Source organism: Pan troglodytes, chromosome 6 (genome assembly GCF_028858775.2).
Source record: "Pan troglodytes isolate AG18354 chromosome 6, NHGRI_mPanTro3-v2.0_pri, whole genome shotgun sequence".
Classification (NCBI taxonomy): Eukaryota; Metazoa; Chordata; class Mammalia; order Primates; family Hominidae; genus Pan; species Pan troglodytes.
In genome coordinates, this window is record NC_072404.2 from 28,301,821 (window position 1) to 28,325,433 (window position 23,613).

The window sequence follows — 23,613 nt, forward strand, 5'->3', positions numbered from 1 at the left end:
GACCCCTTATTTATAAGATCCCTTTCTTGGTTTAGACTTGGCTCCCTTTGCCAATTTTATTTAAAAGGATAATGACCCACTTTTAGTAGAAAGCCCCAAGGATGCTATTTTGAGAGGAAACTCTCAGGAAATTCCCAAGTAATCTGCAGGGGGAAAAGATATCAGTTTCTTAAATCTGCTTAAAAGCCTGCCAGCTCCCAATTAGTCTGCTGTCTTACAAGTCAGAACAGTGGGTTAGTAAGGGCTGGATCTCTGGGGGTGCTGACTGTGAACACTGATCCAGCTGTGCTCTTGTGAGCTGTGCACGTGTGTGTATGCACGTTCAACTTCAATATAAACTTTAGTTAAATACTGATATGGTTTGGCTATGTCGCCACCCAAATCTCATCTCAAATTGTAGCTCCCATAATTCCCTCGTGTTGTAGGAGGGACCCAGTGGGAGATAATTGAATCTTGGGGGCGATTTCCCCCATACTGTTCTTGTGGTAGTGAGTTAAGTCTCTCAAGAGCTGATCATTTTATAAGGGGAAACCCCTTTTGCTTGGCTCTCACTCTTCTCTTGTCTGCTGCCATGTGAGACATGCCTTTTACCTTCCGCCGTGATTGTGAGGCCTCCCCAGCCACGTGGAACTGTGAGTCTATTAAACCTCTTTCTTTGTAAATTGCCCAGTCTCGGGTGTGTCTTTATCAGCAGTGTGAAAATGGACTAATACAAATACCCTACCAAGAGATATAGTTCAAACTCACCCAAGAACCTTTGAATTCCTTCTACATCTTCTTCATGGATATTTGGAAATTCCTTTGGCAAAGAGTTCCAATCCTCTTGAGACTAAGCTGAGGTGGAGGGAGCCCCAGAATGGGACCCCTAAAATATCAGATAAATAAAATATTTCGTATGAAGATATCCCATGTAATACTCAGGACATATTTCTGCTAAAGAATATTTTTTTCTTATTTGAAATTCAAATTTAACTTGGGCATTCTGTATTTTTATTTGCTAAATTCAAATTTCAGATAAATCTTTTAGAATACAGTATAAGTATGTTCAAAATATTATATACTTGGGATTATTTATACTAAAAAAATTTATCTGAAATTCAAATTTAACTGGGTGTCCTGTATTTTATCTGACAAACCTATTCTGAGTGCTTTACACATATTGATTCATTTAACCCTCATATAAACGAATAAGGGAGGTACTATTATTACCTCCATTTTATAGATTAGGAAACTGAGGAAAGGAGGCTGAGTAGTTTTCCCAAAAAATCTGTCAGTACCAAGTACTGACAAAAATGCAGAGCCACCGGAATTCTCATATACTGCTGGTGGAAATGCAAAATGGTACAGCCACTTTGGAAAATCATTCGGCAGCTTTTTAAAAAGTTGAATATACACCTAACATAAGACACTGCCTACCATTTATCACCTACCAAAACACTTTTGGAAGTGTTTTGATTTGATACGATGAGGCTAAAGACAAAGACCTGCACACAAACACTATATTCTAGCTGATAAATATGTATCCTCACAGGGGCTTAGGTTAAAAATTTGGAAATTATTTGTATACCTGAGAGGAATAAATACAGTCACGCATTGCATAATGATGTTCAGACAACAATGGACTGCATATATGATGGCAGTACCATGAGATTATAATGGAGCTGAAAAATTCTCATCATCTTGTGACGTCATAGCCATTGCAATGTCATAGTGCAACACATTATTCACGTGTTTGTTGTGATGCTGGTATAAACAAACCTATTGCACTGCCAGTCATACAAAAGCATTGCACATGCAATTATGTACAGTACATAATACTTGCTAATAACCATGTTACTTGTTTATTTATTATCCTATACCTTTTATGATTATTTTACAGTTTTTTTTAAAGGTTAATTGTAAAACAGCCTCAGGTAGGTACTTCAGGAGGTATTCCAGAAGAAGGAATTTTTATCATGGGACATCACAGCTCCGTGTGTGTTATGATTCCTAAAGACCTTTCAGTGGGACAAGATATAGAGGTGGAAAGCAGTGATATTGATGATCTGGACCCTGTGTAGGCCTAGGCCTATGTGTATGTTTGTATCTTCATTTTTAACAAAAAAGTTTAAGAAGTAAAAAAGAATAAATAATTTAATATATAAAAAGCTTGTAAAATAGGGATATAATGATGTTATACAGCTGTACAGCATGTTTTAAGCTAAGTGTTACTACAAAAGAGTCAAAAAAGTTTATATGGTAAGTTACAGGAAGCTAAGGCTAATTATTGAAGAATGTTTTTTATAAGTTTAGTGTAACCTAAGTCTTCAGTGTTTTATGCAGTCTATATTACTGTACAGAATGTCCTAACCTTTCACTTTCACTCACCACTTGCTCACTAACTCACCCAGAGCAGCTTCCAGTCCTGCCAGCTCTATTTATGGAAAGTTTATACAGGTGTACCATTTTTATTCTTTTACTGTATTTTTACTGTTTCATTTCTGTTTAGAAAGACAAACACTTACCACTGTGATACAGTTGCCTACAGTATTCAATAGAGTAGCATGCTCAACAGATTTGTAGCTAGGAGCACTAGGCTTGCAGATAGCCTACATGTATAATAGGCTCTACCATCTAGGTTAGTGTAAGCACACTCTACAATGTTTACACAATGAAAAACATCTAACGACACATTTCTCAGAATATATTCCTATCATTTAAGTGATGCATGAGTGCATACTGCAGAGCCAGTTTCTCACTATTGGATAAAGTAGTTACAAATATGGAAAGGAGAAAGGCTAGAATAAACTCCAGTGCTGGACTGTAGTTAGTTATCATGCTGACTCATGTTTAAAAAAAAAGATATGCACACTCACATTCAGATAAATACAGAAATAAAAGAGGTGTGCATAGACATAAATTATTACATGTACCTATATTACCTAACTCTCCACTGAGACAGCCTAGACACAATTGCACTCCAGGAGCAATGAGTACATCTATTGTCCATATCTTGGTTTCTAAATACCATTCTCCAATTAAAGTCTCCTTGGAGAACCAGTTAATTCTAGGGCTGGGGCAGAGAAAATACAAAATGAGCCTGGAGTATCTTGTGGTGCAGGAAGTAAAGAAGTGCCATAAAACAAATATATAAAGGATGTAGGCATATCGAAAGAGCACAGGAGCCACCTGAAAGCATCCCCAAAGGCCAAAGTTGACTTGAGGGGGCAAAAATAAGTGATTAGATTGTAACAAAAAGTAAGATGAATATCTATGAGTCCATATTGATATAAATTTACATTGATACACTTTTATTCAAATGAGGGAGAATTGACAAGTCTCCCCTTCAGAAGAATTCCAATTGACAAATGTAGCAGGAATGAGGGAAATAAACCACTATTAGAACACCACAGTAATCGGCAGTAATCCCAGCACTTTGGGAGGCTGAGGTGGCCGTATCACTTGAGGTCAGGAGTTCCAGACCAGCCAACATGGTAAAACCCCATCTCTACTAAAAATACAAAAACTAGCCAGGTATGGTGGTGCATGCCTGTAGTCCCAGCTACTTGGGAGACTGAGGCAGGATTGAATCCTGGAATAGAAAAACTGGTGAAAAACATAGGGTCTGCAGTTTAATTAGTACTATTGTAGTGAGGTTAATTTCTTAGTTTTCATGAACATTCTGTGGGTATTGAAGATGTTAACATAAGCAGGAACTGGGTGAAGCATAAATGAGAACTCTGTACTATTTCTGCAACTGAGACTAAAATTATCTAAAAATAAAACATCACGCAAAAAATATAAAACCCTCATTTCACCCTCATAATCCCTTACTCTAGCAAAAGAAAAAAATGTATTCAAGAGCCAATTTGGGCCTCTAAGAATAGGGTCAGGCTTCCACAATTTGTACCAATAAACGATTTCCCTGGCCTGCTTTCATCTTTAAATTGAGTAAGGAAACCTAAAGAGCCTATTTTTTCCTGCTTTCCTTCTTCAAACTTCTAAGTCAGCATTTCCTACGGAGTGCAGCCGATGCTTTTCCTCTCCCACACAGCTCAGGGCCCAGTGGGTGGGCTGCGCGCCTCAGCACTGTACTGACTCTTTCTAAGTGTGGTCAAGGGAAAACGAGCTCCTTAGAGGTGCCATGTGCTGTTAAAATATCTAAAACACTTCTAGAATTCTGAGGAAAGTGACGCAGAGGAAGCTCACTCACGCAAGAGTTGCAAGGCCTGGTGTTAAGGGTCCCCCGTTTCCTCATTTTTTTTAGGAAAATGACTCCGATCCCTGAATGTGTAAACTGCTGGTGAGTAAACAAGTAAAAACCATCTGCTGCCATCCAAAGATGCTGCCAGATTATGACATTTCATAGCGCTGCCTACCTCTTCAATCTTCCCACAAGGCAGAATTGTTTTTCACCTACCAGATATTTAACATCACTAAGGTATTAGATACTGTATGAGAAATAGACTGCTCCTGACTTTTCAATTAGCTCACAAGGTAAAGGCAAATTTTGATTAACAGAAATTGTTTTCAAGGCCAGGTACGGTGGCTCACACCTGTAATCCCAGTGCCATGGGAGGCTGAGGTAGAATTACTTGAGTTCAGGAGTTCGAAAGCAGCCTGGGCAATATAGCAAGACACTGTCTCTACAAAATATTTTAAAAGTTAGCCAGATGTGGTGCTACATACTTGTAGTCCCAGCTACTCAGGAAGCAAAGGCAGGAGAATGGCTTGAGCCTAGGAATTTGAGGCTGCAGTGAGCTATGATTGCACCAGTGCACTCCCGCCTGGGCAAAACTGTCTCCAAAAAAAAAAAAAAAAAAAAAAAGTTTTCATATTGCTAACGTACATCATTTGAGGTAACTACTTTAAAAGGCTGTGTTTCTGGCTATTGGAAGAATAGGTTAACCACCAAAAAAGGAAAATCATCGCTACTAACAAGAACTGGGTACTTAGGGAGATACCACCTAGGTAGAAACACCTTTAATAGATTCATGACATATTGGAACTATTTATCTTTGGAGGCTCAAGGGATTGTTGGGACTTCTGGAATGAGAAAACTAAATTATTGTCCCTCTTCCCAGACATTAGGCCAACGTAAGCCTGAGAAGAGCACACCTAAGCTTGTGGTAGTTCATCTGTGCAAATGTGGTAAGTTGAAACCCCATATCTGGAAGGTATATGATGAGAGTCTTACATTCCCATGTGCAGCCACCAGCCTCCCGAGTGTGCACTTGTGCCTTAATCCCAGAGCCCCACAGAAGGGTGAAGGCAGGCCGGACACTCCTTGTCATTCCTAGGCCAATAGCAAATGTCAAAAGTACCAGCTTGGAGTCTTTGATGTCCTGCAGGTCAGTGCTACTCAAAAATGTGATAGGCAAGTGATGTGTTATCTGTCCATGATGACATAAGAACAGAGATTGAGAGTTAAGTCTTTAGAAGTTTTACAGCAAGTTGACAGAGTAATTCAACATTGAATCTAACCATAAAAAATAAACCGTCCTTTCACACGTTGCTCTAAACCAGAATTTCCTGACTTTTCTTGTGGTGTGCCTATGAATTTGGCAGAGTTCTGGTGGTGAAAGGAGTCTCCTCTTTTCACAGCAGTCTTCCTTCCCTGTCCAGATCTTTTTGCACCTACCCCACTCCCAGCAGAAACATCTCACACATGTACATCCCATCCTCCCCCTCCTTCCCTGTCATGGCAGTTGGGAGGCTATGCAGGAGAATGGAAAGAGACATGGGCTATGGAGGCGGGAGACTTACGTCTGACTCGCTGTGTAGTAACAGTGGCTTCAGCTGGCATCCAACCTTAGTTTCTTCATTCATAAAATGGAGAGGATGATGATGGTGGGGCCTACCTCATAAGACTGCTCTAAGAGCACCCTCTGCATACTGTAGTGCCTATGCCTAGTGCTGCTGTCTTTGATTGGGCCCTTCAGAAAGTTGATCCTGAAGCAAGCCCAGGGCAGTGAGAGTGAAAGCAAAGGTGGAATTGAAAGAAAGATGAAAAATATAACGTGATGCATTACCGCACTGACCAGGACACCGCAAGTCATTAAGCAGGCATGCTTACCAGGAACACTGGGATTTTCTTTAGATGTTTTGCAAGAAGAAACTGCAACTCACACCAGCCCTTGGAAGGGAAAGAGGAAGGACACCATTTCTAGCTGATCAAGGATTACATCCTCTAGCTCCTGTCTATCTCTCAGAAAACCAGAGAACATATCCCAAATTGTTACATTTCATCTTAGCCTAGATGTAGAAAGTGACTCAGGTGGGTTATGCCAAATAAGGGAGAAAGACAGAAAAGGGAGTCTGAGAAAGCACACAAGATTTTGATTTAATGTGTCAGCTTCCAATGCCACTTCTACTACCATCCAACCTTCTTATACAAACGAGTAAGTGGAATGAGACAAGGTGGAATCTGTGTCTTGAGTGCTGAAATGATGACTGAGACATTTATTTAGGAGACATGTTGAGTTTTTCAAAAACAGCCAGATTTTCTGGAGTTCTTCAAAAATTCTACTACCTGGTCTCCAACCCCAGAGACGACGAACTGGTAGTTCTGGAAGACTGGATTCTGTTTTAAGATGGTACGTTTTTGCTCCATAGATGATTGTGAAGTTAGGGCTGGGACCCATGGTGATAGTTCCTGCATCACTCCAGGCTAGAGGTTCCACAGACTCCCTAGTGCCTCTGTAGACTAGATCACACCAGGAGTTGCAGTCTGGAGCTGTGATGGTGGTGATGGCAGACAGGATCCAGCAGGAAAGTAAAGTCCCGTTCCGCTGCCAAAAACCTGCCTGGGACTGACTAGTGCCCATCCCCGAGGCTGTATGTTGAGAATCAACTCCAAAGGCAGAAAGTAAGTGTATTAACCTATTGGTCACCAAACATGACTTTGTTTTATTATTAAAGGTCAAAGGGGTAATATAAACAGTTACGGGATGCTAAAATCCATCACATTCTGTTGTTGCAGTTCAACCTATATGCCTGGCAGTGTCTGTCGAAGGGAAAGAAATAAATATATCATATACCTACAAATATCGTTCATTGTATATATGAATACCTATATATTTACATTCAAATATGTATAGATGTCCCATGATCATTTAACTTCAGGCCTACATGCTAGAGATGATAAAGCAGTAAAGACCCTGACTTCAGTGGTTCTCATCCTCGGCTGCCCCTGGGAATCATCTGAGGAGTTTGCTAAAAAATACTGATGCCTGGTACCTACCTGCAGAGATTCTGATATTACATATCTGAGATATGGCCGGGACATTCTAGTCTGCATCCAAGTTTAAGAACCACAGCCTTATCTGGAGTCTAAAGCCCTCAAGTTGTACAGTCCTGTGTAATTTCTATGGGAAACCGGAAGAGCCAGCTTCCTGTGTGGCCAGCAAGGGCAGCTACAGGGGTTCAAAATGGTCTGTTGACAGCTCTTTTAGGAAAATACTTATGCAGCTGATGTTGCACTGCCCTGGTACTTACCAAAGATAAGCTAAAACTGTCATTGTATACAGGGTGCTGCTGTTGATGGGCTTCTGTCTTGGTGAGATGCTGGAGCAGGGCTCAAGTTCCTGTAGCCATGAGTTCAAACAAGCTAGAGTTGCTGCAGATGGCTGTGAACTTTGTGCGATTGGTAGCATCTGAGCATCCCTCAACTTGGATAGACCTCCAATCGCCTCTCCCTGACAGCTCACCCATGCCAGTGGTGAGTGGTGAGTGGACAGCTCCCATTCCAGTGGTGAGCCTAAGACCCAGGCAGGTAGCTGTGTGAACATTTGCCCACAGAAAGCTCATCATTATAGATCTGAATTCCTGAATCCAAATGAGAACCATCTCCTGATTACTCAACAGCTACTCACATGTTCTTTGAATGAGCTGATATATTTGGAAGATCAGCTCCCTGATATCTGTCTGATTAACCGACATGCCTCATAGTATCCTCATCTCCCAGAGAGAAAAGTAATGCATCCCTGAGTCCCTCCAGGCTTGAAGGCAGGGGTTCATCTGCATCTCATTTTATCCCCACCTAAAAATGTCACTGCCCTAAGAAGTAGCTTCCTATCCTGGCCTGTGTGTGGCTGCTCCTAATGGGCACCTGGCATCTCCCTGCTGGCCAGTAAACTAGCAGCTCCTGCCTTTCAGACAGCATGGTATACAGTCACATCCGCCTGGAGTCACGACTAGAGGCGCCACACACTCTCTTGCATCAGGCAATGCCGTGTCCCTGCTGCACGCACCTGTCCATGTGGGGCCTTGAGCTGGATTTCGTTCTGAGTCAGGGTCTTCTTCTGTTCTCCAGGCTGGAGTGCAATGAGGATCACAGCTCACTGTAACCTTGAACTCCTGGACTCAAGTGATCCTCCTGCCTCAGCCTCCCAAGTAGCTTGGATTCCAAGTACATGCCACCATGCCTGGCTAGTTTAAATTTTTTGCAGAGAAGGGGCCTTGCTATGTTGCCCAGGCTGGTCTCAAACTCCTGGCTTCAAGCCATCCCCCAGCCTGCATGGTAAACACACCTGAGAGCAATAACGAGCTTTCCCTGAGAATGACCCTGCATGGCAGATGCACCTGAAGGTGTGTTCAGTGCTAGGAAATCTGGGAGTGACCAACCCAGAGATTTATTCCTTGTCTGAGGAACATCTGAGTCCCTGGCCAGTCCTGCGGAACACAGGCTATCCAGGGACTTGAGGCCCCAAATTTTGGATCAAATAAAGGTTGCCAGGTGGAGGTTATTAGGGAAAGGGTGCTAAGTGAAAATGCCATAGAAACTGTCTGCGTTTTGTAAGCAGTTGCAGTTCTCCTGTCCAGCCCACCACCACTGGACTCTGCCCACCGTATGTAAGCCCTCGGTAAAATCCCCCGTCTCATTTGCTGGCTCTTGAACTATTTGGCCTCTTGAACCTGGTGCCACCCCCACTGGGGTGAATTGGGGTTTGGAACAACACCAACTCAGCCCCCCAAAGCACCGGAACTACAGGTGTGAGCCACTGCACTGGTCTGAGCTGGGCTTCATGTCCCATTTGAGACAGTTGGTGGGACAGAGTCTCCCCAAACCCTGTTGTATTACTTCTCTTTGCCATGTCACAAATTACCATAGACTTAGTGGCTTAAGCAACACCAATGTTGTACCAGACCCCTATTAACCTCAATAGGGATGGTACCATGTTTGAGAGGCCAAAGAAGAGACCCAAAGCCAGCAAACAAGACATAGGGTCTATTAGCAGGAAACTTATACACAGGGATGGCCCAGTGGCAGCAGGCTGGACAAGAATCATGTAGCCCAGGGGTGGTGGGCTGGACAGGAGAACTACAACGGCTTGCAAGAGGCACGCAGTTTATGGAGCATTTTCACTTAACATCTTCCCCATAACAGACTCCACCTGGGACCTTCATTTAACCCAAAACAAAGGGCCTCAATCCCCTGTATAGTCCACATTTCATGGGATGTTAGGGACAGGGTTCAGATGTTCCTCAAAGATAAGGAATGTATCTTCAGGTTGGCCACTCTGGATTCCTTAGCTTGGAACTCCAAACACACATTCAGGTGCATCTGCCATACAGGGTCATTCTTAGGGTGTGCTGGAGTTATTGTTATCAGGCACATCTACCATGAACCCATTTATTATCTGGGTCAAGATTCTGAGCATGGCTTAATTGGGCCCTCTTCTCAGGTTCTCAGAGGCTACAACAAACATCATGGCTGCACTGGGTTCTCATCTGAAAACCTGACTAAGGAGGAATCCGTTTCTGAGATCACTCATGTTGGGAGAATTCATCTCCTTGTGGCTCAGTGCCTGAGGGTGCTGACCTTTTGCTGGCTGTTGTCCACTCTCAGCCCCTAGAGGTCACTCACAGTTCCTTGCTATGTGGCCCTCTCCCCAACATGGCACTTTCTTCAAAGCCACATAGGGAGAGACTGCAGCTTTCTGCTAAGTAACCTAATCAAGGAAGTGACGTCACTCACCTTCCCCGTACAAGGGAACCTAATGAGGGCACGCATAGCCTTTGCCATCTTCCACTGGTGAGACGCAAGTCATGGGTTCCACCTGAACTCAAGGGAAGGAGATTCACAAGGGGGTGACCCATTGGGTCACATTATGGTGTGTCTGCCACACTCAGCCACTTGTTTTGACATTGACTGTAAGATTTGCTCTTTGATCCCTCTTGCCAGACCTGAACTTGATCTAAACTTTTATTATTGATCCCTGATGGCTTCCCATTAATCCCCCCACCCAACTCTTTCCCCCTCCAGATGGTCTTGAATGATGTAGTTCAATCTCTTGGTAACATCCAGCCTGACAAATACATATTATCTAACCACTGAGGAAACAGATTCTGAGAAAGTTTAAGTGTCTTGTCCAAGGTCATACAAATCATAAATCTGCTTAGCCTGTGTAGCAGTGATAGTCTTACCTAGCTATTAGGACTGATACTAAAATAACGCATGAAAGTACTCTGCAAATGGAAGAGTATTATGCAAATATTAAGAATTTCATTCATTAAAATAATGGATTTTTGGCTTTTTAATGGATCCTCACTTGCATTTGCCCTTTGACAACCTCATATGTGTGCAAAATTTTGTTTACATAGTTTGCGGGACATCAACAAGAGGTTTTTTTTTTTTTAATGCTTCTTGTGTAATCCAATGTGTCACATGCAAATAGGGAAAAGTTAACTTAAAAAGGCTTTATCTCCTTTTAATCTTCCTTTGTTCTTTTCTGCTTTATCTTACCACATTTCCTACGTAGACCTGTGGTTCCCACGAGCGAGCTACTGACCTTGGGGGAAGCAAGCTGTCTTTCCAGACTTCTTTGTAACTCAAAAAACATAGGGAAAAACACACAGTACTCTTCCTACTCCGTGCCAAGGTGCTGTGCTGCTCAGCTGAACCCAGGGCCCTCTCCACTGTCAATCAGCAAAGCTCTGGAGCTGGGGGCTGCTGGGTGGCCTGAGAGTGGGGTGGGGGCTCAGGGGAAGTTGCTAAGACTCAGGCCCAGACAGGTCCCTGCTGAGGCACCAAACTGGTGAGACCTGAGCCTGGTCACAATTAGTCTTCCATTTGCTGGATAACTGCCGCTCTTCTCAAAAGCAGAGGCAAACAATCCCACCATTGTTTAAGAAGTGTGGGGTTTATCTTCGGTTACTTAAGGCAATGAGGACAGACTGCAGAGATTCCCAAATCTCTCTGGCGCTGAGACTTGTTGCTAAGAAAACAAAGATTCCAGCTCTCACCCTCAGCCTACTGCTCCAAGATAAGCGGTTCTTCCAGTTATTAAATAGTGTCTGTCTGCTCTAATCGTAATGTTCTCACAGGATTTTCTGCACCTTTCTTTAACACAGTCCTATGATAGCCACACGCTGTCACAGGAATAAGTAGTCTCTCAAGTTCTGTCAAGATCTGAGGTAATATGTGATCAAAAATCAGAGAAAACCTCAACTTGGCCATTGGGCATTTGGTTAATGTTAAGCCTCTCTGGGTCTGTATTCTTCATTAAAATGAGAATACTTAACTCACTGGTGTTATAAGAACTAAATGAATTTATACATATAAAAATCTTACTGGGGGGGGGGGCGCTTGGACAGAGTCATCACTGCAGTAACGGAGATGTTCTCTACACTGTCTAGTCCAGTAGCAGTTGCCACATATATCCATTGAGCACTTAAAATGTGACTACTTTGGGTCTTGTTTTCTGAAATGCTTCTCTTTGCAGGAGGGAGGTCAGGCCACTGTGTTCCCTTACCTCAGGGACAGACCACCTCACTTTGTCTGGTTTCAGGAAACAGCTCACTGAGGGGAACCGTGGAAGGAAGAGGTGCACTGTGCAAGTGGAGGTGCTCCGGAAGCCCGGGGTCCTTGCCCAGCTCCCAGCTGCACCCTCAGAGAGGCAGGCCTGGGAGGAGAAGGGCCGAGTGGGGTACCTAGGAGGCTGCCTGCCAAAGCACCCGAGATTAAACTCCCGCTCCACTTGGCAATTTGATTTCAAGAAAATAAAGAGATTTCTTCACACCCAAGGAGAAATGAAGTCATCCATCCTACATTATTACTATCATTTCCACCCAGAAATAACTAAGTCCTGGGGCTTGCTGGGTGGGACTGAATCATAAACCAGGGTGGGGAATTGGGGGAGAGGTAGATGGAAGAAACAAAAGGAGATAGGGGTAGGGGGCAAAACGTGATGCCGGCGCTGCAAGGAGGCAGTCCATGTGCCCACTCAAGAATCCTCGCTGCCTGCCCTTAACAGAATCACATTATGCTGCATAGTATTTTACAATTTGCAGCTCGTTAATAGCCTGTGAACTCTAATAACTAATTCTTTCTGCTAGGTAAGTAGAAAAGAAGACAGATTTTATTCATTACATTATTATCCTTGTAGAGTAACCTCCCATGGAGCAGGCAAGTAGGGGAAACAACTTGCTGGCTGGCCAATCTTTTACGTGTAACTTGCTGACTTCAGACTCCCCTAGTCGCCCACATACTAACTGTAAGCCTCCCGAGGCTCTGAGGCATCAACTTCTCTCTCCCTAGAGTGGTGTTGTGCAAGACAGTAGCCACTCGTCATGTGTGGCTTTTTTTTTTTTTTTTTTCTGAGATAGACTCCCACTCTGTTACCCAGGCTGAAGTACAGTGGTGTGATCTTGGCCCAATGCAGCCTCCACCTCCCGGATTTAAGTGATTCTCCCGTCTCAGACTCCTGAGTAGCTGGGATTACAGGCACACACCGCGACGCCCAGCCGATTTCAGTATTTTTAGTAGAGATGGGATTTTGTCATGTTGGGCAGGCTAGTCTTGAACTCCTGGCCTCAGCTCTTTATTTTATAAAATGATTAGAATTAAAATTTAAAGATTCTCTCCTCACCCACACAAGCCACTTTTCCAGTGCTCAAGAGCCACCCTGGGCTAGTGTCAACCCTGCTGGGCAGAGCAGACAGAGGACATCTCCATCACTGCAGCAAGTTCTGTCATACAGTGTTGTTCTAGAAAGGAAGGTTATTGAATGGACATCTAGAAAAGCATTTTAAATGACTACTTTTTTGGTTGTTCTAAGCAACAACTTATTTTATACTTACAAAACAAGAACAAACCTTATCCTGTTCCAAATCCTACAGAATCGTAAACAGAGTCATAATTGTACATATCATTCTCGGCTAAAGGTAAAAAGTGAGGTCTTCCCACATACACAGCATTTTTCTTTCTTTTGAAAGCTTTAAGTGATTTGCTTCCTGAGGACCAACACTATTCTGAGACTGTAGTCACAGTCTGTGAGCGGCAGCGCCTTGTATCAAGATGTGGTTATTCCACAAAGGCAACAAGAATGTGAGGACACATGCTCAACGTGGGTACTGACAATGCCCGGCTGCCAAGATGGATTAAATTTATGGCAATTTACAGCTCACCCCAGGGAGACTCAGTCTGCAAAAGCTCAGAGACAGGGAAAGTTGCCATAAGGATGCAGGTAATGAAAGCATTAAGCTATCCACTCTATTGAGAAAAATGGCTCCAGGCTGAATTTTCCAGGCATACTGTCTATACCAAACAATTATCCCAATCATGCTATGGTGTTTCCCTCCGTTTTCCCAGTGCTGATGTGCCTTTAGGTGCAGCGGGTTTGTTGCTGTTATGTTTGGGCTTCAGGGTATGATGCTAGCTCCCGTTAGAAACCATGATCTTTAATAGGTGCCAGCTACAGCATGCCTACACAGACTTCTAGAAGCAGCAAGGCCAGAACAGAAGCACTTAAGCCCCATACTCAAGAAACAGAAGCCTGGCCCAGGTCCAGCTCTCTGTCCATGGGACCACAATGAGTCTTTCACAGTGCATGCCTTGCTTGTACAAGGGCAATTGTCTCTGAGGTTATGTTCATAATGGTTACCACTAAGGTGTTCACTAACAGGCTCAGTGTTAAGCACTCAATGTGCAGAATGCCACAGATCCATCCAAAGGCTCTGTGAGGGGAGGTCACTGGATGTCCTCATTTCACAGTAATGTAAACAAGTTAGGTGATACCTCAAGCTGGTGCAAGCAGTGGCTGACCTTGAATCCAGGTGATGTGACCACCGCTATGGGTTTCTGTGGGTCCCTTGGCCCAAGGTCCTGTCAATTCACATATACACCTGTCCAGCCCACCCAGCCTTAGCTTCCCCATTTACATTTAATGGTGAAGAGCACAGACCTCTGGAGCCAGACCACCTGTATTCAAATCTGAGCCCTGCCATTACTACCTGTGTGCCTTTAGCTAACCCCTGGGTGCCTGAGGACCCTGGCCTTTTGCTGGCCCTCTTCTTACAGAAGAGAAAGCAGACCCCAGAGCCAGTTTCTCTTCTGTAAGGGAAGCCTGGAGGCTGGTTTTACCGCTACAAGAAGAGAATGGTATTGATGCCTGGCATCACCTGAGAGCTGTCAGAAATGCAGAGTATCAGGCCCCACCATAGTCCAACAGAGTCAGAACCTGTACTTTAACAAGATCCCTGGGTTGGTTTGCACATTAGAGTTTGAAAAGCACCATCTGATGGCAGAAAATAGTGCCCTGTGATGAATTATTTTGTAAAACACACAAGACTCACGTATCGGTCTGCTTTATAAAGCCAGACATATCACAGGTCTACATTTCAGTGCACTTAGAGGACTATGCCATTGCAGGTGCTCCCCAGATGAACACAGTCACGTAAAGCCAGAGGATTGTGTTGAAAGACAAGGAAATGAAACTAAATCATTGCTCTTAGGACTAAAGTCAATGAGGTAACATTAGCAGCAGTTTCCTGTAATCCTTGAGGGTGGGGAGGAAGCATCCTGTAAGTAAAACAAAGTCTGTTGGCACGTGTTTCCATGAAGATTCATGCCTAATTAAGTAAAACCCACGAAAGCCGGAATCCTGCTCTGGGGAGACTGGGTGGCCACTGTGTTCTCTCTGGAAACTGACTGCTCCTCACAGGGGCCAGGCAGAGCCATGTCTGGGTCTGGTCCTCAGATTCCCAGAGTCCTGCTTGCAAGGGTAGCTGAGTACAGGCATCTCACCAAGTAGCTTTGAACAAAGGGGACTGAGTGGCTCGAACTGTCTTCCTTTCCTGCCCACCACCTCCCACTTTCTGAAAGGGTTCCCAGAAGCAGAGCTTGAGACTGGGCTTCATGTTCCAATGATTTACTGGGGGTATGCTCTCAGGAGAAGGGGCACACATAGATTTGCCAGATAAAATACAGGATGCCCTATTAAATTTAAGTTTTAGATAACCAACGAATAATTCTTAGCACAAGTATGGCCTAAGTTGTTTATGGGTCATATTTATACACAAAATTTTGTTGGCTATCTGAAGTTTAACTGGATTTAGTTATGTTGGTTTGCTAAGTCTGGTAGCCCTGGGAAGAAGGATAGGCAGAGAGGAGAGCTAAGGAGATCTCCCAGCCAGAGCCCAGGATCCCAGCATTGTACAGTGCACCATAGTAGACCCACACTGGGGCCAGCAGCCTGGCGTTCGGTATTCCTGTGCCATTCAGTCACTGGCCAATCTGCCCCCCAGGCACACAGGGGGAGGCAGATGCTGTTCATGGGCAAAGGAAGTGAGTGGATCCCATTTGGCCAAGGGCAATTCTCCAGAGAATGAGAGCAGCTGGAAGCTGCAGACAGCCAATATTGAATCAGAGTGGGGCCTCTCTGGGGTCAGCTCTGACAGTTGTGGATGCTGTCATCCACAACCTCTCCCCACCCTACACACACTCCTACTAGCAATCCTCAGGCCTTTCATAAGTCAACAGCAGTTTATGAGTGGCTTTGAACTGGGGAGACATCCCTGGATCTTGTCTCAGGTCCCTGGGAATAGATTTGTAAGTAGGGCTTCCAAAAATAAAATGAGGTGCACCTTGTCCATTGACTGCCAGATCTGTGCCGCCAGCACATCATCCCACCAACTTTGGTTTGCTCTGGGTGTTTCTGAGAGCTGGATGGGGCATTTTCTTTCCATGCTTCTAGGACAGTCTTTGTTTCACCAGGATGGAAAAGGGGTAGGGAGAGAAGTTTTGGCCCACGTCACCTTCTTCCAAGCAGAACAAACTGTCTAGGAAAAAATGTCAACCAACTCTATACCTCACACTGAGGATACAGGACAAAATTAACCCTACTCATTCTGTCATCTGGGAGAAAAAGTCATCTTAGAAAAGAAAAAAAAATCGCCAGTGTTTTGTTTTGCTATGTTTAACAGATCATTATTCCACATATGGATGAGGGGTACAGGCATACGTTCATTTTTACTCAGATTACAAAAACAGGAAACGTGGAAGTTGCCTATGGGCATGACTCAAGGGGCACTGAGCTGGCCTTTCTGTCCCCAACACAGGCATTCCTCGTTTTCTGCTACAAGTATTGCATTTTGTTTTTGGTTTTGTTTTTTTAACAAATTGGATGTTTGTGGCAAGCCTCTGTCAAGCAAGTCTATTAGTGTCATTTTCTCAACAACATGTGCTCACTTCATGTCTTGTCACATTTTGGTGATTCAATATTTCAAAATTTTTCATTATCATTATTGTATCTGTGATGGTGATCTGTCATCAGTGATCTTTGATGTTACTACTGTAATTGTTTTGGGATACCACAACTCTGCCTTTCACTTAAAGGCTGAGAGGCTATTTAGGGTTACTAACTGGCCTAATTTCAGTGTTGGATCTTGGAATAGGGAGAGGCAGAGAGACACGAAATGGCTGGTCAGTGTAGCAGTCAGAACAAACATTTATTAAGTTCACTGTCTCATACAGGTGTGATTCATGGTGTCCCCAGTTACAATAGTAACAAAGATCGCTCAAAGTTTGTTAGAAGATCAAACTAGCCACTACATTCTCTTAAGCCAAAGCCTAATCCAGAGCAAGGCCCTAAGGCTCTTCAGGTCTGTGAAAGCTGAGAGAGGTGAGGAAGCTGCAGAAAAGCTGGCAGCTACCAGGTTGGTTCATGAGGTTTAACAAAAAATGCCATCTCCATAACGTAGAAGTGCAAGGTGAAGCAGCAAGTACTGATGGAGAAGCTGTAGTGAGTTACTCAGAATATCTAGCTAGGATCATTGAAGCAGATGGCTACACTAAGCAGAATTTCAATGTAGACAAAAATAGCCCTCTTGGAAGATGCCATCTAGGAGAAGTTCATGCCTGCCTCCAAAGCTACAAAGGACAGGCTGACTCTTGTTAGGGGTTAATGCAGCTGGTGACTATAAGTGGAAGCGAATGCACATTTATCATTCTGAAAATCCTGGGGTCCTTCAGAATTATGCTAAATCTACTCAGCCTGTGCTCTAGAAATGGCACAAAACCTGGATGACAACACATCTGTTTACAGCATGATTTACTGCACATTTTAGGCCCACTGTTGAGACCTACTGCTCATAATAAAGATGTCTTTCAAAATATTACCCTCATTGACAATGTACCTGGTCACCCAAGAGCTCAGATGGAGATGCAAGGAGAGGAATGTTTTGTTTTGTTTTGTTTTTCACACCTGCTAATACCATATTCATTCTGCAGCCCATAAATCAAGGAGTCATTTCAACTTTCAAGTCTTTATTTTTTGAAGTATATTTTATAAGGCCAGAGATGCCATAGGTAATGATTCCTCTTAATGGATCTGGGCAAAGTCAATTGAGAATCTTCTGGAAAGATTTACCATTTTAGATGCCATTAAAAATATTTGTGATTTGTGGAAAGAAATCAACATTATCAACATTCATAGGAGTTTAGAAGAAGTTGATTCCAGTCCTCATGGATGACTTTGAGGGGTTCAAGACTTCAGTGGAAAAAGTCAATGCAGATGTATAGAAATAGCAGCAAGAGAACTGGAATTCTGAGTACAGCCTGAAGCTGTGACTGAGTTGCTGCAATTTCATGATAAAACTTGAACAAGTGAGGAGTTGCTTTTCATAGATGATCAAAGAAAGTGGTTTCTTGAGATGAAATCTATTCCTGGAGAAGATGCTGTGAAGATTGTTACAATGACAAAAGATTTAGAATATCACATAAACTTAGCTGATGAAGCAGTAGCAGGATTTGAGAGGATTGATTCCAATTCTTAAAGAAATTCTACTGTGGGTAAAATGCCATCAAACAGCATCACATGCCACAGAGAAATCTTTCCTGAAAGGAAGAGCCCATCGATGTGGCAAACTTCATTACTGTCTTATTTTAAGAAATTGCCACAGCCACCTAGCCTTTAGCAACCTCCACTCTAATCAGTCAGCAGCCATCAACATTGAAGCAAGACCTCCACCAGCAAAAAGATGACTCACTGAAAGCTCAGATGATTATCAGCATTTTTTTAGCAATAAAGTATTTTAAATTAAGATATGTACATTTTTTAGACATGATGTTATTGTACACTTAATAGACTATAGTGTAGTATGAACAACTTTTTAATTTTTTTAGAGATAGGTTCTCACTCTGTTGCTAAGGCTAGAGTGCAGTGGCATGATCATAGCTCACTGCAGCCTCAAACTCCTGACTTCAAATGATTCTCTCACCTTGGCCTCCCAAATAGCTAAATATAACTTTTATATGCACTGGGAAACAAAAAAATCATGCAACTCACTTTATTCCAATAGCCTGGAAACAAACTAGCAATATGTCCAAGGTATGCCTGTATATTTCTCTACATAGTTTGCGTGAAATTCCACCATGAGAAATTCCTTCAAGTCAGTGATTCTGAACTGGAGATGAGTCCGCCTCTGGCTTCCCCTTGTTAAAATAGATTGCTGAGCCCAACCCAGAGTTTGATTCAAGAGGAACCCAAGAACTGCATTTCTAACAGGTTTCCAGAGGATGCTGATGCTGCTGGTTTGGGGACTCCACTTTAAGAACCACCGGTTAAGAGGCCTGAATGAGATAATACACGTACACAGCTATTAGTATACTGCCTGGCATACGTAAGCCTGCCACACTCAGTGGTTCTCAAACTCGGTTGCACATTAAGATTACCTGGAGAGCTTATAAAAATCCCAGTGCCCATTCTGCACCTCAGACCAATTACAGCAGAATCCCAGGGGCAAGGGCACACATCGTTGCTTTTTGAAGCTCCCCAGGTGATTTCATTGTACAGTCATGGCTTAGAGGCACTGCCTTAGAGGTGGTTTACAGAGAAAGTCGCTTGCGTTCACAGAACACTAATTTCTAACAGCCGCTGAAGGAAACTGACTAGAAAGGACCAGACATCCCATTGGCACTGTGGAGTATAGTTCTGTGTCTGGAAGGCCAAATAAACCTGCCTGGCCTTTCATGAAAGGACCAAAGCCAGAGGCAGAATACAGTTTAAGAGAGTTATTGCAAACAAGGCCCTGAGGCCTTTGCTTCTACTTCATCCTCGTTGGCACCTCCTCTGAACCAGCCTGGCTTTGTCGCCTTAAACTTCCTCCTATGCCAACCCTCTCAGAGGGATTCCTAAATGCTCCCTTCTCCAGGCCTCACCCACTCACTTTTCTGCAGTCTACAGCTTGATTCTTCCCTCCTGAAGTGATACTTGTTTTCAGAAAAGCCCCTCTGGTCCTGACCAGTTCTCCTCTTCTCCTGTGCCTGTCCCTCTACCTCAGGCAATCTCCACATCCCTTCCTGCCCACCTTTCACCCTGCCAAGGGGTCATCCTGCTAAACCACATGTCAACTGCCCTCACTCCCTCTCATGCAAGTCCTTCAGGGGCTCCCTCCCTTCCTTTCTAGCCACACTGGCCACTAGCCCTTCCTGGTGGATCCTGTTTCAGGGCCTTCACTCAGGCTGCCCTGGGGACGATGACATCCCACACTCTCGGACTCCTGGCTCAGCCTTCTCAGCTCACTCAGTGCTTTCCCCAGGAAGGTGTCCGTAAAGCTGTACTCCCCACCCTAAAGGCCAGGGTATGATGAAGGCTGTCACTATAAATGTTAAGAGACATCCTAACAAGTATTGGTTTGTCTTTTCACATAGATAGAGGAAGGAAGGAAACAAAGGGTGAAAAGTCTTCTTGGTAACAAGAAACTACCATTTATTTACAGAGTCACCATTATTTCTTCCTCAGCCATGTGGGTATAAAAATGAGGACACAGCCAGGTGCAGTGGCTCATGCCTGAAATCCCAGCACTTTAGGAGACCAAGGCAGAAGGATCGCTTGAGCCCAGGAGTTTGGGGCTGCAGTGAGCTGTGATCGCACCACTGTACTCCAGCCTGGGTGACAGACCAAGACCCTGTTTCTAAACAATAAAAACATAAAGATGAGGACGTGATCTCTGCTCTGAGAAATTTACATCTGATTCACTGGAGAGTTTTCTAAAATGTCACCATGATCACAGGTCTAACCCTAACGACAAAAATCAAGACTTGATAGTTAGATAAAAGGTTTCAGTTACATGAGTATTTGTTTGAAAAAAAAATGTCTTGCAAAGGCATAGAAATTAAAACACATGCCGGGCGCGTTGGCTCATGCCTGTAATCCCAGCATTTTAGGATGCCGAGGATGGCGGGGGCGGGGGGGGGGGTGCATCACCTGAGGTCGGGAGTTCAAGACCAGCCTGACCAACATGGAGAAACCCTGTCTCTACTAAAATTATAAAATTAGCCAGGCATGGTGATGCATGCCTGTAATCCCAGGCACTCTGGAGGCTGAGGCAGGGGAAATCACTTGAACCTGGGAGGCGGAGGTTATGATGAACCAAGATCGCACCATTGCACTCCAGCCTAGGCAACAAGAGCAAAACTCCATCCAAAAAAAAAAAGAAAAAAGAAAAAAAAAATCCACACATAGATTTACTATATTGCCTTTCCAAAAGAGAAAAGAATACAAGTAAAATATAAAACTGAGCAAATTATATTAGCATCTGTATCTCTGAATAATTGAAATCAGGACTGCCCCCAGAAAACCCCATCCACCCCATAATAAAGGGTGACTGGCATTCTAACCCATTTGTGAGGCTGAGAATCTGAAAAGTGACTACTCCCCACACGCCACCCCAGAAACTGCTGTGGCTGCACATACCTCCAACCACATCTGAAACAGGTGGCCAGGCTATTGTCCCAGTCCTCCGAGTCCCTTCTCTCCTGGCCCTTGACTCCACCCCCTCCCAAGGAGCAACTGCCCCATCCACATGGCCTCCAGGACCTGTTAGCCTGGGCACATGCTGTTTCCTCTTCTTCCCTGCCTCACCTATCCTTCCCACAGTGTGGCAGAGGATACCTTCCCAGATTTCCTGCGGGAGCCCTGCATTCTGTGTTTGGGGAAGGAGAAGAGGAAGGGCTTTATCATCTGAGCCACAACCTTTAACAACATACCTCCCTCCCATCTGTCAGTCTATGAGCCAGAAGAAGGTGAGTGCCCTTGCCCTACCTAGTCACCCTCGAGGCTGAGTGCCCAGGGACAGTGGGAATCAGAAGGGCTTGAATAAGTGGACCCTACCCTCATCCTCACCCATGCTGTGTTGCACTGTGGCCTTCTTTCAAAGTGAAACAGTCAACTTTGAAATGCAGACCCAGTGGGGAATTTAAAACAAACACCTCAGCCCTAACAAAAGGGAAGATGGAAACAAAAGTTCTTGGTAGGTTCTGCCATGTTTTCATAGGAGCCACATCACTACAGATGATAATTCCAACAGCCCCTTGAGAGGAAACCACTGCTGACTGGCACCCAGCAGGCAGAAGCAGTCAGGGGACATATGCAATTGCAGACCTGAACTGCACAGACCTTGTCCCTTACACCCCAGTCATGCAGCCCTCAGTTTTCTAGCCTTTGAGCCAGTGCACATGAAGGTGGAGGCTGAGAAGGCTCTTAGAAATAAGCCAGGAAGGTCTTACATCTTGCCACGGACAAGTCCCCACGTAGATCAAATTGTTGAAGAAGCCATAAAAATGACTAGGAGTTGCAAAGACTGGATGCAGTACCCTTGGATAAGTTCTCTTCTACCCAAGGCTTTTTACTGGGAATGAAGAGTCACAGAGCAGGCAACAGCGACACCTGCTGTTCAGAATAGATTCAAACCAGGCAGGGAGAAACCAGAAACCCGAGTTCTCGCCATAGAGGCAGCATCGCCTGCACGTGATTTCACAAAAGAACATAAGACCTAGGGTCTGTCCTCCTATTGATTGTTTTGGGAGTCCTCATTTACCTGGTACAAGTAAGGAAGACACTGTCCTAGCTAATAATGTAACTAGTAGTTACAACATTCATGGACCATGAGTTTTCAGAGAACATAATACGGTCAAAGCACCATACTTAAACAGTACTATATTAAATGGACTCCCCTTAGCAATAGAAAAAGGTATAAGACCCTCAAGAAACATAGTTGATATGTCTGATAATTGGGCACCATTATGGGTTGAATTCTGCCCTCCAAAAAGATGTTGAAGTCATAAGCCCAAGTACCTGTGACTGTGACCTTACTGGGAGACAGGGTCTTTGCAGATGATCAAGTTCACCTGAAGTCATCAGGGTGTGCCCCAAGCCCACAGGACTGGTTTCCTTATAAAAAGGAGAACTTTGGACACAGAGACGGACAGGCACACAGGTGAACAGCATGTGACCGTGAAGGCAGAGACTGGGGCTGCATCTAGGAACGCTGAAGATTGTCAGCAATCACTAGAAGCCAGGAGACAGACCTGGAACAGGCTCTCCCTCACAGCCCTCAAAAGGCAATGTGGGCTCTTTTTTGGTTCCATATGAAGTTTAAAGCAGTTTTTTCCAATTCTGTGAAGAAAGTCATTGGTAGCTTGATGGGAATGTCATTGAATCTATAAATTACCTTGGGCAGTATGGCCATTTTCATGATATTGATTCTTCCTATCCGTATATCTGGGTTATTTCATAATCAGGAAAAAAGCACTAAATGTGAATAAAAGTGCTGAATTATTTTAGTTATAATATTACCTTTCATGGTCCAGCCTCTAAAGTGCTTGAATTCTATACTTCCTACTCATGATCTAACTTTGAGCTTTATTAATTCCATTCCAAGCTATGCGTAATTTCTATTCCAAAAGAATGTTTTCTATCTTTTTGAAAACAATCCAAAAGATCTTTTTCGATTTATCTTTTTCTTCAAAATTATTTTAGTGATTTTATTTTATTTTTAGAAAACTTTTTTTTTTAAAAAACTGACAATTATATCTCAATTTGGTATTAAAACACTATTTTGCTGGTGCTTGAAAACTCAAAAATCTCCATTGTCTACAGTATAAATACAGAATCTTAAAGCTTTTCTCTAGTGTATTTCCAAATTGCCTACCTTATTTTACTTATTATGCCTCTATGTAAGCCCTCTTTTTCTATCCTATTGGCCTAGAATATGTCATTTTTAGTCCTGTCTCTTGTGGGACTCTACTAAATGGTCCATGTTTACTAAATGATCCATTGGTTAGATCCGTTTCCTTTTGAAACCTTTCCTGAGCTTTCCAAACTCAAAAAAACTCTACCTTCTGTAATTATTTATGACACATTATTATTCTCTTGGAACATGCATACTATTTTGTATTACCGTCCTTTCTAGGGTAACTTCTGGATGATTTTGTATATGCACAACACCTAGGAGTGTTTATCCACAATACTTGGAAGCGTCTTACATATTTGGTAAGGTTGTAATGATGGGTGGGCTCATTTCACTTAGACTACATGCCAATAGTCTACCTGAGAGTGTTCCCGTCCTTTC

General features: G+C 43.6%; 1 protein-coding gene across 5 annotated transcripts in view; it reads right to left on the reverse strand.

Annotated features, from left to right (window-relative positions):
• STEAP1B (STEAP family member 1B) overlaps positions 1 to 23,613 on the reverse strand; it is an 80,622-nt gene that overhangs the window by 47,518 nt on the left and 9,491 nt on the right. Inside the window, exon 5 of one of the 5 annotated variants that reach the window (XM_063814116.1) lies at positions 6,416 to 6,985. The exons of 3 other annotated variants lie outside the window; for them this stretch is intronic. The gene's annotated coding sequence lies outside the window, so the exon portion shown is untranslated. Of the gene's footprint in view, positions 1 to 6,415; positions 6,986 to 16,680; positions 17,939 to 23,613 lie in introns of those variants that run through there. One more of the 5 variants, XM_063814117.1, reaches the window with a different exon arrangement.